The sequence below is a fragment of the Phasianus colchicus genome, chromosome 8, assembly GCF_987193195.1.
Source record: "Phasianus colchicus chromosome 8, bPhaCol1.hap1.1, whole genome shotgun sequence".
In the NCBI taxonomy this organism is placed as follows: domain Eukaryota; kingdom Metazoa; phylum Chordata; class Aves; order Galliformes; family Phasianidae; genus Phasianus; species Phasianus colchicus.
The window spans coordinates 18,292,448-18,308,032 of record NC_143443.1 but is presented as its reverse complement, the minus strand read 5'-3'; positions in this window follow the sequence as shown (position 1 = coordinate 18,308,032).

Below are 15,585 nucleotides of genomic sequence, written 5' to 3'. Positions count from 1 at the left end.
GACTCAGGGTCTTTCTGTTCATTCACAGTTTAAGTAACACGATTTTGTTGAACAAAAAAATCAAGATAAACGCTTGGCAAAGCAAAACACAATGCAGTCTGTGACAGGGGGACAGTAAGAAATGCCCGAGCCTGATGCTTGCCTTCTGTTGCCTGCATGCCAGCCCTCCTCCAGCCTGCTGGCTGCCCGTGCTGCTGGCAGAGCTGAGTGCTTGGAGCTGGGGGCTGCCCCCTGCACCTTGCTGTGCAGTGGAGCCATGACCCTGCCTGGCTGGAGGCTGCAGGTGCTGCAGCTCTCTGCTCGTCTCACACCTGTATGTGTGTACTGATAAGCTGACTGCAGCTGTCAGTGCTGTTCCCGATCCCGAGGAAAGCTTGCAAAAATCTGTTCAAGTTGTGATGTCTATCTGTGCAAGCTGAAGAATGCCTAACCCTCAAACGCTCAGATTCTGGAGGAAGGTAGCTGTTGTTTGAGCATCCTGGAGTGTATGTGTCCTAGAAGCCCAAAGAATGACTGCAGGATCCCCAGGTGGTGGCCAGCCACAGGCAACAGTGGTCTCATTGCTGGGACTTCTGGAGAGATGAAGAAAACATTGTGTTGTCCTGGCTTTATTTGCACCTCTGTTTTGCATCAGTTTTGGAGTCATTTGGTGGTAAAATGTTTTTAAGTGTTCAAACAGAGATTAGTAAAGCCACTGTCAGAAAGTGAAATAAGTGAACAGGGAGTAGGGAAAGTGAGAGCTCTATTTCCCATCTTCCTACCCTTAATATTTAATTTAATAAAGTTTTGTGTAAGGAAACACTTGAAAAGGATGTTCAGTCTTCCTGGAGTTCCTTCTCCAGCAGTTCTTGGAGGTACCCCAGGGGTGGTGTGTGGTTCTGAGCTGGAGGGAAAGGCCACAGATGAGGCACCAGAGCTGGGTTCTGTGGGGCACCCCAAGCAGTGCTTCTGCTCAGAGCACAGGGTTAGCTAAAATGCAGACGCATCTCATGACCAGCACAGTGTACAGGGAGCAACATGGGGACATGGGTCATACTAGCATGGACAGCTGCTTTGGTCACTATGAGCAGGGCAGAAGGAAGGTCTGAAGGGAGGGTGTCCTCCATGCTGAGCAAAACACTGCTTTTCTGAATGAAAATGTGATTTTTTATTGTTAACTTCATAAATTCATGGGAAATTAGCGTTGATTTGTTAATGTAGTTTGCTGTGATGAGAAACTAGTGCCTGCCACAAGCATCTAGATGATGGAGTCTGTTAGTGTTGAGGATCTCTTGAAGGATCTCTTTTGCTGGCAAATTCACTACCTGTTGACAAAACTGCACTACTTTCTTGTGGCTTATTAGAAGGTATCTCCCTTGCAGGGAAGATAATATTAACCTGTGAGCTGCAAAGGTGAGACTGCACCAAAGACACAGCATGTTTTACTTCAGCCTCTGCCCTGTACCCAAATGCCTGAGCTGACTCCAAAGACTCTTCAGTCTTGTAGCAGTCAGGGTCAGTAAGTTCAGTACATCCCTGTGCTGGGGAAACCACAGCAGCAGTATGGAGATGTTTTGTTGAATGCAGTGCAGTGACCTCCTCTCCTCAGACCACATGTAAACAAGAGGGCCACTCCGATCTCCACCATTCCCATCACTGCAAACAATACTGGGCTTGTAAGCAGTTGTTCATTCTTCTGGTGTCATACATTTGAACTCAAAGGACTCATCCCTGAGTTTCCAAGAAATTATCAGTAGAAAATTTGTTGTTTACTAAAAAAACCTTACGTTAAGCTGCAGAAAATAAATTAAAAAATCATAGTTTGTGATTTATGTCTGACTGCCGTCTCAGAAGATGACAAAAACAGTCAGCCCTGGGGACCTGAGCTCCTGTCTGTTTGGAGGAAAGTGTGATTAGTTCAAGCTGTGCTTCTGTTTTCCCAATATCCCTTCCTGTTCCAAATCTCAATTAGTCCATGTATCTGCATCATGCCTCGGATTACTTGCATCCTTCAGAGGCTTGGGACTGACATTTCGGACCAAAAATTGTGCACCCAGTACCTAAGAGTGGCACTGGTATGGGAGTTCAAGTCTCCTAGAGACTATCTCCTAATACTTAGTATTTGAAACTAGAAGAATGTATATGGTGACATTTTATCTATGGCATAGAAGTCATAAAGATGCATCTGAGTGGTTTTGTAATCCTGAGAAACCTTTTCTGCATTATTTGCTAGATAAAAGTACTTACTACGGAAATGCAGATTTCCATGTACATGCAGGAATCTAACACTGGAGAAATAAATAGCTCTGGAACACAGAGAGGAACCAGTATTGTTCACTCTGTGGTAATGAAGAACAGGATATGTTGTAGGCACAGTATTATTAATAAATAGTGAGCAATGCAATACAAATCTGTAATTCAATTTAGGATTTCAGCTCCAATTGTTCTTTGGAGTTACAGATGACAGTAAGCTTTGAAATTGAGTTACAGTCCAAGCAGGAACTGAGTCATGTGTGGCAATGTTCTAGAGAAGCTTACAATCACAGTCTGGAGTGGGCAAAACATCACTGAGAGCAGTATATTCACTGAAAAAATGGCATCTGGGGGACGTAAATTAAATTGAACTTATAAATAAATGTCAGACAGTAAAAGAGGGAAAAGTGAAAGTCAACATTTCCATATATTGATTTTAAAATGGCAACTTTATTTTAGAAAGTTAAAAAGCAATTATTTAAAGGTTTCATTAATCTGAACCTGAGATATGACATTTGGAGAAGAAAACACTACTTCACTTTGCATCAGAATATGTTTGGCTTTTTTTGTGTGTTTGGTTTTGTTTTTTTTTTTTACTTTCCTAAAAATCTCCTAATTTTCTATTTTAATATAAGCCAACTCATCTCAGTTTTCCTTCAGTTCTGTGGCTCAGTCACTGAGCTGAAAGATCCCTTATTATTTTTGCTGTAAAATTGGCTGATATTCTTCATAAGAGAGGAAAGAGTCCTTGCTTTTAAATTCACAAGCTGTCTTCTCTAGAAGAAAAGACATAGTGAGGACTAAATTCTGGATGATTTTAAACAGGAAAAGCAGACCACAGAGGAGCTGGAAAGGAAAGAAAGAGGAAGAGTACAGCTGATGTCAACCTCTAGCTTTGCCAGATTAAATGCTATGAAGTGTATCAGAATCACCAAACAGCTCTTTTGTCTTCCCATGATAGTTGGTTATTTTCTCCTTTCCACACATTCCAGATTTTTCACCTTAACCAGATGTGACTTATTAGCTATTTAATAAAAGTTTTCCTAACCTGAAATACTAAAATATTCATTCAACACTCTGCTCGCTGACTCTCTAGACTCAAAAAAAGTTTCCTTCACAAATGAACAGAAATACCACTTTTACTGAGATCGTACCACTCATTCACATTAATTGAAGGAATTACTGCTTCAATGTGACAAGATCTCACGTCATTTCCATGCCGCCGCCACCTCAGCCTTAGCTCTCTCCATGCAGGCAAGGCCAGCAAGCATTTCTGAGTCCCTGCATTGCACATGAAATGTGTGGGGCTGAAATAAAAGATGTTCTGCAGAATCTGAAAATCATTACGTAAATCCATTTATTTCTCAGTGCTTCTCATGCTTCTGGGACTGAAAGAAAATCCCTGCTCAAGGTAGTTTTCAGCTCTGCAGATGTGATAGTTCTGTATTTCTAAGCCAGAGCTGCCTCACCATGAGCAATGTGCTAACTGTAAAAGCCAAGCTGAGATAGATCTTCACTTCCTGGGACTGCTTGTAATGAGGCCAAATTGATTAATTTCAGGAAAGAGTTCAAATGCCATGGTGCAAGCTGTTAAATAAATAGCATTTTCAGAGCAGCAAATAACAAGACCTGTTTCTTCTGAAGCACCAGATATCACGTAGAGTAAGAAACTGGTGATCCAATATGATACAGCTTGTAAGCACCAAACTAAGTCTCTAGTTCTCTTCTTTTTTTATTTATCTAGTTCATCCTGAAAGAAATAAATCCACAGCCACATTACTTGCTTTTTTTCCTGCCAAGTAACCTTGTAGGGCTGGTCTTACAGCCTAGGACCTTGAAATCCAGTCTAAATTCAAAGAGCTTGACAAGCTCATCTGTCTTCATGTATGCAATCATCTGAGTAACAGCTGTTTCCCAAAGGAAATGAGACCTGACAAAAAGCTGGAAGAGCTGCTGGTGTGTGGTTTTTTACTAATGGAGAGAAACCTCTTCTTAAACTAGCCGAGTACCAAGTGGGCATTATTACTTTTTTCTGGTTCCCTGGTGAACTTTTCACATATTATATCAGTAGGTCATAGCCACTTTGTTAAATGTTTTAATGACAGTAAACACAAGAAAAATAATTTTCGTGAGTGCATTGTGCTTTAAAACTCTGTCACTGGTTTAGAAAAATGATGGTTAAAAACTGTGGCATTTGGATGACCTTCTGTTAGCTGTTCTTCCGTCTAATACTAATACTCAGTTCTGGTATAGAAGAGGCAAACATTTGTGATAATAAACATTCAGCCTCAGTCATTGACTTGTTTATATGAGGTTGGTACTTGAGGGATCCAGTGTAATTTAAAATGCAATAAATTGAAACAAACTCACTCCATTTTGGAGGCTGCTTATGAACTCTTTTAATTTGGTGTCGTATTTATTTGGGGAGAATTAGATTATCCTATTCATTAGATGCAGTGGCTGGTGATGAATGGAACAACATTCCACATCAATGGCATTAATTGAATCCTTGCAAGCACAGATAATACCCCTGCAGGAAACAGGAGAAGATGGAAAAGTTCACCAAAGTAGATCTGCACATACTGCTGTGAAGAGGGAGCCCTGCTGAACCCCCATGGTTGGAGGCAGCAGTTGACTGCTTTTCTTTTTTCTTTTTCTTTTTGAGACTGCTTAAACAGTAGTTATGATCCCTCTGCATACAATGAGGATCAGATTCTCCTGCTGCTATGCTTTGCACAAGTGAATGTTAAGGGGAAGCTCCTTCTTCAGAACTCAGCTTAACCAGAAATACCACACAATGTATGGGACAGGTGGTAGAGTTAGCTGTGCAGAAAACAAGTGGTTTAAGATTTGTTTTAATGATCCATTTTATCTGCTGCTGTAGCTACATGCTGCCCTACCAGGCCACTGGGACTTCCTTCACTCTGGCACTGACCTAGGTTGGCAATGAATTAGCAGAACCTCACCCACTATCTGCAGTTTGAGACTGCAGACTTCTTCCAAGGGGCAGCATGAGCCATCTGAAAAGCCCTTGTGGTGAAAGCAAGCTGTTACACTGCCCCGCTCCCATCTTGCAGCTCTTGCCTGTCATTGGTCCCAGGCCCGGTTTTGACCACATGCTGGTCACAGTCAGCTTGTGAAACCAGCAGAAAAATATCTTGGCACTTTATTGGTAATTACAATTTAGAGAATTGCATCAGCTTAACCTAGGATGACAGCCCAGGCAAGGGAGGGAGTCTTTTCCACAGCCAAGTAATATCAAACCTGTCTTTTACCTGGGCTCTGAGCAGGGTAATGCTGCCATACCACTATGATGGAATGGGATTGCCAGAAGGGAGGGAAGGGCCATGCTGGGCCCATCATGAGACTACCTGTCTAGAGCTTTAGCATGGCACCTGTAGGTGTGTTTATGGATGGGAGTCCACCTCTTAGGTTGCTCACCAGGCATGGGAAACTCTTTAAAAGTGTCTTGTCTAGCAGCACTGATGCTGTCTGAGGCAGAACCAAGGAGAGCTGCAGGTTGGTGCCATCGCCAAATCCTTTGCCTAAGGGAAATATGCATTATCTCAGAGGGAAGCAGTAATTACTAAGACTGACAGCCATTTTAAACATCATGTTTGTAACCAGACCCAGGTGATTTTCTCCTTGCTCATTAGTAATACATTAGTAATACATGCTCAGGTCTGATGAAAATTTCTCAGAAATGTGTCCTATTGATAGAGCCAGAAGCCAATGGTAATTAATTAGGGCATAATGCAGTGTTAAAAAATGAGCATCAGCTATCTGATTCATGTTCTCTTTCAACTGAAAAGCTGCTTGTTATCAACAAATTACTTCATTGAAGTGAAAACCAGCCTGAGATATTCATGCAAAAGGAGTGCAAAAGGGGAATCCGGACTACTAAACTCTGTGTTTCCTGATTGCTTCCCGTGGAAAAGCTTCTGCTGTCACACATCCCAGGGGCACAAAGCAAAGCAAAGCCACTCTGCGCTGGGACTGTGGAACCCCCAGAGCATCCTGATGGATCCTTTCCATCACTGACATGCTTCCAAACCTGGGTCTGCAGGAAAAGGTGTATGCTTCAGGACAGTATTCCTCGGGAATTCAGGGTCACTAGTCAGGGGCATTTTTCTTTGGAACACATGCCCCAAACCCTCCTAGTGGGTAAATGAGAGAAGCAGGTAGGCACATATCAGGGCTGATGATTATTTGTGCCAGAAGGAGAGGCCAGAACTGGTCACTGAGAACACTGATGACTCTAAGCTCTCCCATTGCACCTCCTCTGGCAGGGCAGTCAGTAGCACCATCCCTATTTTGCTGAAGTAGAAATGGAAATAAGTGTCTGAAAGCAGTGGATCAGACCACAGATTGTCTGAGCCCCAGGGAAATCATTCTCCCTGAAATACCACCTTTCCTCTCCACTTGCACTGGGATATATTTTTTCCTGACTTGCCCTTTCAGTAATGCAATCCTGAGAAGATGCTTTCAGCCAAGGTCTCGAAGAGGTTAAAGCAGTAATAACCACAAGGAGAGCAACATGGACATCTATAAAACTAACCATTTCAGAGCACTAATTTCATCAGCAAGCTAATTGCACATATTGTATCTAAGAACATTTCCAGCCATCTGCAGGAAGGGAATGTCATAGTGTTTGGAAGGCATGATGTTTTTATGGTAGTGTCTTGCTGATAAATGAATGCGGTGCAGTGAGTTTGGGATGTCACAATGATTATCATGTAGAACAAACATCTTTTGCTGTTATCTGGAAGTGTATACATAGCACTTTTACCATGGTATCTGAATACTGGTTTGTGTTTCTCATCCTAGTACTCCTGTTACATTTTTCCTCAGTTTTAGAGCGTGGAACTGAGCGGACGTGGAAACTGTTGTTGCTCCCTGCAGCAGGGCTTGGCTGCACTGTTCTCCCACAGGAAACCTGTGATGCTTGAGGAGCAGAATTACAATTTCCCAGGTCCAAAGCCAGTACTTCGCCAACTATTTCTCATACTTGTACTGTGGATCCAGATAAATATTTGCAGTCTCTAAACAACTTCCATCTTATCCTAAAACTGACAGGAGTGAGATGAGTGTAAAAGATAGGTCTGTGTTCTCTCCCCATGTAAGAACAGCAGCATGTCAGGAGAGTTTGTGCTGTCTCTGTGATCACTTCATTCTAGGTAAACTGAAATCCTCACTTGGAGGTTTTGACAGACATTAGTTCTGCTGAAAGATAAGGGTTGTTTATAAAGCTGATATAGCAGAATTCACCGTGTGGTATCGCTTTGTTTTGACTTCAGGTCTCTTTGACTCAAGTAATGGAGTTTGATCTTTTAAGGAAAATGCTGCACCATTGGGTAGAGCTGCAGTAAGATTTGCCTTTCTGTGTACTTGGAATCAACTCCTGAATCTTCTGAACTGAGTTCTGATGTTTGACTGAGCATCACATACCTCTCAAATTATCTCTGTAAGCACCCGTTTTCAAGGACTTGTGTAGAAATAAAGTTACTTGTGCTTACATTTTTCCTCAAGTACAAAGGTGACCTTCACTGCCCTGTTGTGATGGACCCGATGAGGTGGCAAAGCAGCAAATAACCCACAAAGCCTGGCAGGCTCACCTCCTCCTGCTCACCAGCGAAACGAAGCAGCACAACCTTGCCACAACAAATAGCTACGCCTGCATATAGCCTGTGGGTTTTGTGGGTTGTGGGTTGAACTGAGTGTTCAACAGCACCACAGCCCTATGCTGTGAGAGCTGATGACCTAAATTATTTTTAGCCAAAATTATTTTTAAAAATACTTGCTTGTGAGTCAGTTTAATGAATGTGATATCAGCCTTTCTGAGATGTAATACTGATCAATGGGACATTTTCCTCACCTGGAGATCACTGGAGACATTATATTCTGAAGCCTCAAAAGTTCATGCTGAGATGGACATCCTGCCAAGCATAACATTTCTGCCTCAAAGACAGGGTGAAGTTACTACATCTAGGGTTAAGGCTAAGTAATCCCAGCGGTCAAGACATTCAGACTGGACTTGCAACATAGTTCTTAAAATATTTCCCATTTTCCTCTAAAATAAGGCAGTTAAAAAAACAAACTCATGTTTCTTGTTAATTTCAGCACGCAGTTATCAATGAGACTTTGATGTTTTGTTCAAAGGAAACCAAAACCTTACTGAGAAATAACTCACTTTATAAGGATTCAATAACATCCCAGCTTGTCTGGGCTCCAGTCTTGGTAGGTGAATTTTCAAGCACTGAGAACTGAGGACTGTGGATTTAGTTGAAGTTCTCTTGGGATGCTGGGGTTCAGTCAATGTCTTCTCAAGACCATGATGTATGAATGGATGCACAGTTGACTTAAGTGAGAGGTGTGGAGGCTAAGCATATGTAGTAATGAATAAGTGTATGAGTATGAAGTCCTTATCATAGTAAATAAACAAAAGTAAATTCTGAACTACAGCAATATGAAGGCACTCTCTGTGCGGACCTGCCAGAGCAACGTGTGGCAGGTCACTCACTGCATCCTGCTTTTCCTATAGTTTGTGTTATGTGACTGTCCTGCATGGTTTCTCATAGGCTATATGGAGCTTGCTTCAACTTCTGCTTTAACACACCCATGCTACAGGACCAGAAGGTCATGCTTTTCCTCAGTACCAGACCTGCCAAAATCTGAGCCTAGGTCAGTGGGAAACTCAAATTAAAAGCCTAGTTCATGTTGGCTGACATTTTATTACAGAAGAAAACCTTTTTCTTGTCTTTTGTTCATGTTTCCAAGATGACTGCTATAGCAACAGCATTTTTGTCATGGCACATGGAGGAATGGGGCCCAATTTTGCCAAGGTGTGTAAAGCAGGCAGGAAATGTCACCTCGAATTTTGAAGTTCTTACAATGTCACAGAAGGCCTGCTGAAGAGAGCAGGACCTGCACAATGCCTTCTGTAATATAATAATGGAAACATTAGCCTTTGTTCATCCTACAAGAGTGGAAGCATTAGGAGGAGAAAACTTTGGTCTTTAGATCATGAAATAAAAGGTCACCAGGAGAAAAAATTCAGCAGATTCACGTGAAGAACATTTTATGCTTTAATGTTACTCCCAAATTATAAAATAGTTGGATACTTTGAAAGTGAAACCCTGATTTAAGGAAAAAAATTCTCAGCAGCTGTGGAATCATCTAGCAGAATCCAACTTACAGTAAGCAGAAAATGATTGCTATTTTGACGGAACAAAAAGAGCTTGTAACACAGGTGCACTTGATAATGTATATGTGGAAAAATTAGCCTGCTTGTTCGTGCCTGAGTTCCCAATTGAGGATGCCTAAGTGCAGAATGAAGAATCCTGCTAACTAGCTGTTCTTCAGGATGCTTTCAAACCTGGTGGAACCTGGGCAGTCCTTCCACTTTGGCCCAGCTTCCCTCCTCCCCCCTCCCAGCTTGGCCAGGTGGCAGAGACCATTTCCACTCACAGGAGCAAAACTAACTCTAACTCTAGTGGAGCTCTGCTGCTTTAAAAATATACAGTTAAAATATGGTTTTAATTCAGCCAAATGTTAATTCCCAAAGGCTGGGAAAGTTTAGAGTGCCTGGAAATAGGTTTTTGAAAATAAAATGCTCTTTCAGCCTCCCCTACTGGGGCGGCTGCCACTTGATCGATTTTAACCTCAGCCCCACTTCTAAGATTGTTGTGAGATATTCTTGATGCTTCCAAAAGTGCCTTGTGCTTTGCAGAAAGTTGATTTTTAAGTATAGTTGGCTTTTAGGGCCTTTTTTTTAATGTTAAAAATAGTCTTAAAATCAGGAAGCACATTGATTGCAACTAATTGGGAAGACCTGAGAATAAAATCATCACCTGACACAAGGAGAGACGTGAAAATCAAACTTCATGTAATTCCAATTCAAGGTAATTAAGCTCAAGCAGTAACTACAAGGGAAGGTCCAAGAAGATTTGCTCTTTATTTGTGTTGTTTTAGGGGCTGGGCTTTGGATTCTTAGGTGAGATGCTGAAGAAAGGGGGTCTGAAAAGAAGCGAGAAACAGTTTTACTGTGAAAGCTTAGCGTGCTTCCCCATGAAGTATTTAGGTCTTCAGCAACAATTAAAAGTTCTCTAATGTTTTATTTCAAAGCCCTATTGTGAAGCACTTGATACATAGAGTGATATTCATCTGGTGGTCTGGAAACATGGTGTGGTCTGGTTTAAAAGGAATTTATTCTGAAGAAGAAAAATCTCCTGAATCTCCTGCACTTGCTGGGAGGAAAAAGGATGTAATTACTGGGCTACTGCTGAAAGGCTTATACTGGTCCCTGAAGAGATGGGTATTCTAAGATGGGATTATCCTGGGGAACCTTGCCCATAGGTGGCTTCTATAAAATTGGTATCTTTCTTGCCATGTATCACAGAAAGAGTTACAAAGGTGCTGAGTGCTTAATGACTTGGTAGGGTGGGTTGGAGGCAGAAGACTGGAAGCAGGGCTGGCACTGAGCTTGTGGCATTGTTTGATGTCCCAACCACCTGCCAGCAGAACACAGGACTGTAAGGGCTAGTCCACAGCTATCACCTGCTACAGCACTAGGTAAACTCTTTTACTAGCTAAACAGGCTTTATTCTTAAATAACACGGCTTCAACCAAAGCCTTCCAGTTTCCAGCCCTACAGTAGTTATTTTTGTGCTAATATTGCCCATTTACCTTCAGTATCATTTCTTTCTCTGACTTAATCTGCTCGATGAAGGTGTAATCTGTAACTGTAGTTTAAATGAATAGGCTCTTTTTGGCCTTTTAGGCACATGCATTTTCTATTCCTCTGACTTTAACAATGTTACTTTACACTTGTCCTGGTCTCTGTAGCTGTTTCCTCAACATGGATAACTGCACACTGCATTTTGCATGAGGTCCTTACACAACAGCACATCTGTCAAGTATTGCAAATCTGTTGCTTTGTGATGACTGTGTTTTTCCTTCTCATAGCTGCCTCATGTTATGAGCCACATCGTTCTGAGATGACAACATTTTCCCTTACCCTTGGCAATATCAGGCTTCTGAGCCTTCTGCTCTCTTTCATGCAGCTTATTTAAAAACAATATCAGGCTCTTTGTTTACAGCCTTGCATTTTCTTCTAAGTTTCATGGTGTAGTAGTTATGCCCTTTCTCAGTATTGTCCCATTCTTTTTCAATGTTGCTGATACCTCCAAATTTAGAGCTTGCACTTCTCCAGGCCACAATAGAAAACTTTAAGAAAGGTTGTTCCGTTGGTGGAATGTGTTTTGTTTCTACAAAATCCACTGTCTCTACTGGTTGTGCAGTATGCTTTTTTTTTTTTTTTTTTTTTTTTAATTAAAAAAAAAAAGTTTTGGAGAATAATCTTAATTTTTCTCCATTTTTTTTGTTAGCTGCATCTCCTCTGAAACCCTTTGTAATGCTTCATTTAACAGCAGAGATTCTGAATTTGCTACGCTGCCATGCCCAAATGAAGTTAGTGAGATCACCAGTAAGAGGTGCCAGCTAATCTGGCACATGCTCCCTATGGTGAATTTGCGTTGTCTCTTTACCTCCAGGACTCAAATTTTACTTTTCTTCTGCTCATGCTTAGAAATCCTGTATAACACTGAAGCTAAACTCACAAATATTTGAGTTGTTTGTGTCTCTATTTTGGAAAGGAATTAAATGTATTTAGTATGCAGCTCTTTCATTGCTGGGAGGTGTGGATGATTGGATTTTCCTCTTTTGAGCAGCACTGGGTTGGTTTTTGTCTGAGTTTTCATACCACCTTTCTGGCAGTAATTTCTGGTTATCAAATTTAGTCATCTCATCCTTTGCAAATCTGTGCCACACTTATTCCTAATGAGAAACAAAGTGGTTAACTTAATTTTTGGATCAGAAATTGAGTGAATTTCTTTATTCTCTGTGTTTTCCATACTAGATAATAGTCATAGAATCTTTAAGGTTGGAAAAACCAGTAAAATCATCAAGTCCAACCATCAACCTCCAGGATTTCTTTCTGCACTTGCATGAGGTAACAAAATGGAGTACAACTTATTTATATGCTTGTGGGACAAATACTGCTGCTGATTTTACTCCAGGATGCTAAACAGATTCAGGACTTCATTGTTTTTATCTGATTTGTGAAAAAGCCTTCATACTGAGAAAGCTCATTGGGATTTTTGCCTTCCAAGCCTGTTTTGGGTAATGGCAATCCAACCAAATGGCTGGTGTTCCTGAGAATATTAAAATGGGGTGGATGGGTCAAGAGTTAGTATAAACTACTTCAGGAACACTCTGCGTATGCTATGGGTGGAGCAGTTCTATGTGGGAGGGCAGCAGCAAGCTTGGTACAGCACAAACAAGGGACTGGGGAACAATTCTCTGGGAAATACACTGTAAAATCTTGTACTGATCCCTGAAAAGGTGGCTTCAGGTCTCCAACATGGAGTTGTGGTGCAACTCTAACACTTTTCTGTGTTGTGTAAACCCACAGAGGGGCTCTAAGCCCCCATGCCTACCCAATTAAAGCTTCAGCTCTAGCTGAAGCACTGGAGCTAGTGTTGTATAAAGGGATATTGCAGTATCTCTTGAGCACTGGCATTGCAGTATCATCACATCATATGTGATGATGGCAGGACAATCAGGGGAGGGATAGAGTGGAAAAATTCCCTGGAATAAAGATTTGTTGTGTTTTTTTTTTCTAGTTTTCCTGCTTACTGATAATTTGCCTGTTGACAGCTGTCTACATACATGTTAAGTCAGTCTTAAGTCAGCTAACAATTCTGAGCCTTTGAGGTTCCCAGCTGACTCCTTGTTTCACTGAGGCCAAAGAAAAAATTTTAATAACTACATGTTTGTTCAGATTTGTTTGTCCAGCTCTCATTGCTTAGTAAGGGTCACTTAACATCTCTGCAGTGTTGTATAGGACAAAATGAAAAATGAAGCTGTCCTTAGAGGAACTGAGACAACAGAATACAGCTATGCAAGCTGGAAAACAAATGGCTTCCAAAATACACAGTAGGAATTCCCCTTGGCACAGTTGTACTCAGAAAATATGCCATGCATTTGCAGTAGCTACAGAGCTTGGATTTGCCACTCGTTGGGAAAAAAAAATGGACTTGATTGTTTTTCTGCATTAGAACTTACACAAGGCTGTACTGTACCCACCTGCTTGTGTTACACTCTTCTCAAGTTGAAGAAAGTCCATGGTGCTAACAGTGCTAACATAGGATTGGGATGTATTTGCTGAGAGTAAAAAAGATGCTCAGCCCCATTTGCAGCCTAAGTGCCTTCTGCTTTATCATTATATTGTCCGTGTTGTCAATATGGTGCAGTATTCTTCATTTCCTGCCCTGAAAGACTGTTCAGTTGTACCGACTGTTGTTAAACAGAGGTAGCATTTCACCCAGTAGCTGGCTGTGTATCAATCCTGGATAAAGTGGTTCCTTGTAAAGAAAGCTTGCAAAATGCTTTCTGTCTGAACAAAGCTATGGGTCAGTTTTTATTACATGCTATTATTATAATTATAGGTTCTTCTGCTTAATCAGGATGTGCTTAATTAGGATAGCCATTTAATTGGGACATCTCCCAAGGAACCAATTTAGCTTAATGATATTAGTGCTATCTAATCAGGGCAGCTTCAGGGGGAAAAGAAATAACAAAAAGCTTTAAAAAAAAAAGAAAAGAAAAGAAAAGAAAGACCCTAGGAGGAAAAAAGATAAGCTGACATTTTGCTGGTCTGATGCATCTACTCCATTCCCTGAAGGTTTGGGATGCACTGAGCAGCTGAATGGATATCTCATTAAGGTTGTGGTGGTGTTCTGCTGTGAAAGTACCCGGCATCACAGCTGCTGCTGGTGGCTGCTAAGTAGCCTGGAAGATGAGGCCCAGGAACTTCATATTGTTCCTCAGTGGGTGAGGAACAAATGCCCTGACCAATGGCTTAGTGGGGCACAAGGCTGACTTCAGTGGTACAGTTGGCTTAAGGAATCCCAGGCCCTAATGTTCTCAACCCCCTGCTTGTTCCCATGCTGAAACATCACTGTCTCTTTAGCTGCAGTGATACAACATTAACTGGATCAGTGACAGGACAAGGTTTAAAATAACTTCTTTTTTTTTTTTTTTGAAAGTTTGTGGGCTTTTCTTATTTTTAAATGCTTATCAGTTCAGCTTTCCATTTGTCAGCTCTCCTGGGATGCACTGCCATGTCTCATGGAGTAATGAACAAGTGGATAGAGAGAGCTGGAAAGACACTGGCACAATTCAAGAACCCAGTATAGTGTATAATTGCATACTGACTTACGCTGTCTCACTGAAAGCAGGAATGGCTATTACCTGATAGTAATTAAAGTCAGTCTTCATCTGACTCTACCTCTTGGGTGCTTTTCCTGTATGGGTATGCAGAATCACGTGTGTCTCCTTCAGTGCACTTGAGTAGTGAGCTAACAGTTAACCAAGAAGAACTGAAATTGCTTGAAAGTATATCCAGCAAGTTCTGCACAAGTATGTACTCCTCAGGGGCTGCAAGAAGTGAACTCATTCAAGCTGAGTTAATTACAAAATCAAATGATTCTCCAGGAATGATGAATGTCCTAATTGTTTGCCTGCTTGTATTTGGGTCACCTTGTGCAGCCCCATCTTCTTTTCAATGCTTTTACTCCTGAAGACACATGGCTGCAGTTTCCAGACTCATGCAGCTGGCTGGCTGGTAAGTGCAGGGCTGAGTTCCACACCTGCTTAGCTGTCACCTTGCATTTGCTGTTAGATTTCAAAACAGTTTTAGGAACTATCAAGGATCTCCTTCTGGGCTTTGGGTGCCTAATCTTAGAGCTCTGAGTTGTGTCATTTCTCTGCTGCACATGAAGTCTGTTGTGATTTGTAAACATCTATTAAAACATTTGCCAATGTCTTCTTCAATAGATATAACTATTATTGAAAAAGAAATTTGATAAAGAGTAGATATTCCTTGGTGTTGTTACTACTTATTGGCCCTATACCTCTAATAAATTTATGTTTAGCTGTAAAATGAAATATTAAACACATTCTAAGTATAAAATATAGCATTGCTACTGATAAACACACTCAGGATAAACATCACACTGCTTATTTTTGTTCTCTAACTATAACAGACCTCTCAGACAGAAGTGAGTGTAGCCAGCCCAGCTGTTGGTTGAGTCATAGCAACAGCATCAATTAATCTGTTTCCAGGTTTAAAAAACTAATAAATACTTTATGCAATCTCCTAGATGCAGGAGGCTTACATCTGTTCTTTATACTCACATATTCTCTGTACACACAGACACCCAATGCCACATCTTTCATTAGAATCCTATTTCTAAAAAATGATGTTAAGAAGGAATCATGGCATGGTTGGGT